This window comes from Panthera pardus, unplaced genomic scaffold (genome assembly GCF_024362965.1).
Source record: "Panthera pardus isolate Hobbes unplaced genomic scaffold, ASM2436296v1 HiC_scaffold_2, whole genome shotgun sequence".
Classification (NCBI taxonomy): Eukaryota; Metazoa; Chordata; class Mammalia; order Carnivora; family Felidae; genus Panthera; species Panthera pardus.
The window spans coordinates 100,761,938-100,764,732 of NW_026526765.1; the positions used below are offsets into that span (position 1 = coordinate 100,761,938).

Sequence of the window (2,795 nt, forward strand, 5' to 3'; positions counted from 1 at the left end):
AAATCACTTAAAAGAAACAAGTTTTGCAGGCGCCTGAGTGGCTCAGTCAGTTAAGCGTCCATCTCTTGATTTCAACTCAGGTCAGGATCTTGCAGTTTGTGCTATCCAGCCCCACACAGGGCTCTCTGCTGGCAGAGCAGAGTCTGCTTGGAATTCTCTCCCTCCCTCTCCCTGTCCTTCCCCCCTCATATGCGTGTGTTCCCCCTCCCTTCTCTCTCCCTCAAAAATAAACTTTAAAAAATAGAAGTTGTGCAGATCCTTCTTTAATTGGTCCCTCACAAAGAGCTTGTCCCTGAATATTTGCAAACTATCTATTTGGTAAGCAGTTACTATCTGAAAATATATAAGGAAGAAGCTCATGCAACAAAAGCAAAAAACAAATCAACGTATTTTAAAATAGGCAGGGGCGCCTGGGTGGCTCAGTTGGTTAAGCATCCGACTTTGGCCCAGGTCACGATCTCTCTGTGTGTGGGTTCAAGGCCTGCATCTGGCTATCTGCCCTCAGCGAGGAGCCCACCTCAGATCCTCTGTCTCCTCTGTCTCTGCCTCTCCCCTCCTCTCCCCCCTCAAAATAAATAAACATTAAAAAAAAAATTAAGATTTAAAAATAGGCAGACAATCTGAATAGACATTTTCCCAAAGACACACACAGGCCAACAGGTACATGAAAAGACGCTCAACATCATTAATCGTCAGGGAATTGCAAATCCAAACCTCAACTAGTAGGTGAAATTAGTAAATGTTTAAGCTTAAACAGGATATTTGAATAATCTCAAATATTTCTCAAATACAAATGGAAAAATAACAATGGTGGAGAAACCTGGCCTAGAATGCCTTAATTAAGGGATCAAAGCAATGTTAGCAGTAATAGGGCATATGGACATCGTGTGGACTTGATGTGACACTCCAAGAGAAACACAGTATCACTTCTCTGATATTCTCGCCCAAAACATGCAGCCTAATCTAATCATGAGAAAACACCAGACAACCCCAAATGGAGACACATTCTACAAAATAACTGACCAGTATTCACCAAAAGTTTCAAGGTCATGAAAGACAAGACTCAGGAACCATCACAGACTAGAGGATATTAGACACAACTATATGCAATGTAGGATTCTGGGTTGGATCCAAGGACAGAAAAAGGACATCAGGAACAAAACTGGAGAAACCGGTGTATTTTAGTTAATAGCATGGCACCGATGTTAATTTCCTTGTTTTGGTACTTGTACTGTGGTTAGCAACAGAAGTTAACACTGGGGAAGCTCAGAGAAGCTGCACTATTCTTGGAACTTTTCTGTAAGTCTAAAATGATTTCAAAATAAAATAACTCTGGGGTTTTAAAACCTTCTGTCCTTGAAGCTTCTTCCATTTTTGTTTAGTTCCCCGGAGACCAAGGACTTAATTTCTTGTTTAGTCCCAAGAGAGCAAGCCACCTCCCTCCCTAGCATCCCTGCTCACACTTATCTCAGGTCTGACATTTGCCTCCTCAGAATTCAGCCTTCAAACAGCAAACACTTAGCACTTACTGTATGCCAAACCCTGTATGTAAGGCAGATATGGCCCCTGTACTCTCACAACTTGTCTTACCCATTCAACCTTATGTCAGCTACTATTTAAGGGGCTGACTCAGATTTTAAATATTGTTCTCCTGTTTTTCCAGGATGGATCGAGGAGATTCATACCCTTATCTCCTATATTGTTAAGAAAGAAATCCAGAGATAAACTAGTCTATGTTGCTATTCGGACTGTTGACGTAACAGTTTATATTGGTTGAGCTGAACATTAAATTAGTGTTCCTCTGACTATCAAATGACGTCCATATCCTATTTTCTAAGAATATCCATCACTGATCACATGGTCTGCTTATAGCAATGCAAGAGACAATGTTATATTTACAGGGACAACCAGTTCTCCAGGATTCTTAACAAAAGCTCGATGTGTTCATCTTTTAATGATTTAGAAATCACCACATCCATTATTACATAGAGGAAAAAGAAAAAAAAAACAACAAACTGCGGTGACCATTAGAGTATCTTTAGTAGAAACTCACTGACTTAGGCAATAGATTTATTTGTAACAAAACCAGAAAACATCTGCCAATCAAACTGCATCAGGAGCTTGGTTATCTGAATCCGTATCAGAGTTTCCCTGTTAGTGACTTCAATTTCTCCACTTTCAAAATAAGAGTCATATGCACTTCCTATGCGCTCATGGGAGGCATCATACCATGACATTATATAAGGCAATGAGCCCTGGGAACTTTCATTAAATGAACCCTTCATCCTTATCTCAACTCTAAGAAGCAGTTTCCCACTTAAGGGTGTTTTGATGAAGCCCTTGGATCTTTAACTCTTTTTTTTTTGATACTGATACAGAAGGTTGGTGGAGAGAAGGAACAATGTTACTTACACATTTTACAAACTAATCACTGTTACCTTTTCTTTATTATTTTTTTTTTAAATTTTTTTTTTCAACGTTTTTTTATTTATTTGTGGGACAGAGAGAGACAGAGCATGAACGGGGGAGGGACAGAGAGAGAGGGAGACACAGAATCGGAAACAGGCTCCAGGCTCTGAGCCATCAGCCCAGAGCCTGACGCGGGGCTCGAACTCACGGACCGTGAGATCGTGGCCTGGCTGAAGTCGGACGCTTAACCGACTGCGCCACCCAGGCGCCCCATGTTACCTTTTCTTTAGATGGCAACCTACATGCATAAGGTGGGAAGTCTCCAAGTCATCAGTGGGGAACACTCCTACCTGCATAGAGACTTACTTGGGAGACTCACATCTTCC

The 2,795-nt window shown here is 41.2% G+C and overlaps 1 long non-coding RNA gene across 1 annotated transcript; it reads right to left on the reverse strand.

Annotated features, from left to right (window-relative positions):
* Window positions 1–243: 243 nt before the first annotated feature.
* On the reverse strand, window positions 244–2,795 carry LOC128778363 (uncharacterized). The gene is made up of 2 exons (XR_008423963.1): window positions 2,689–2,795; window positions 244–2,438 (listed from the first exon to the last, which is right to left on the reverse strand). It is a non-coding gene; the product is annotated as an uncharacterized LOC128778363 (long non-coding RNA).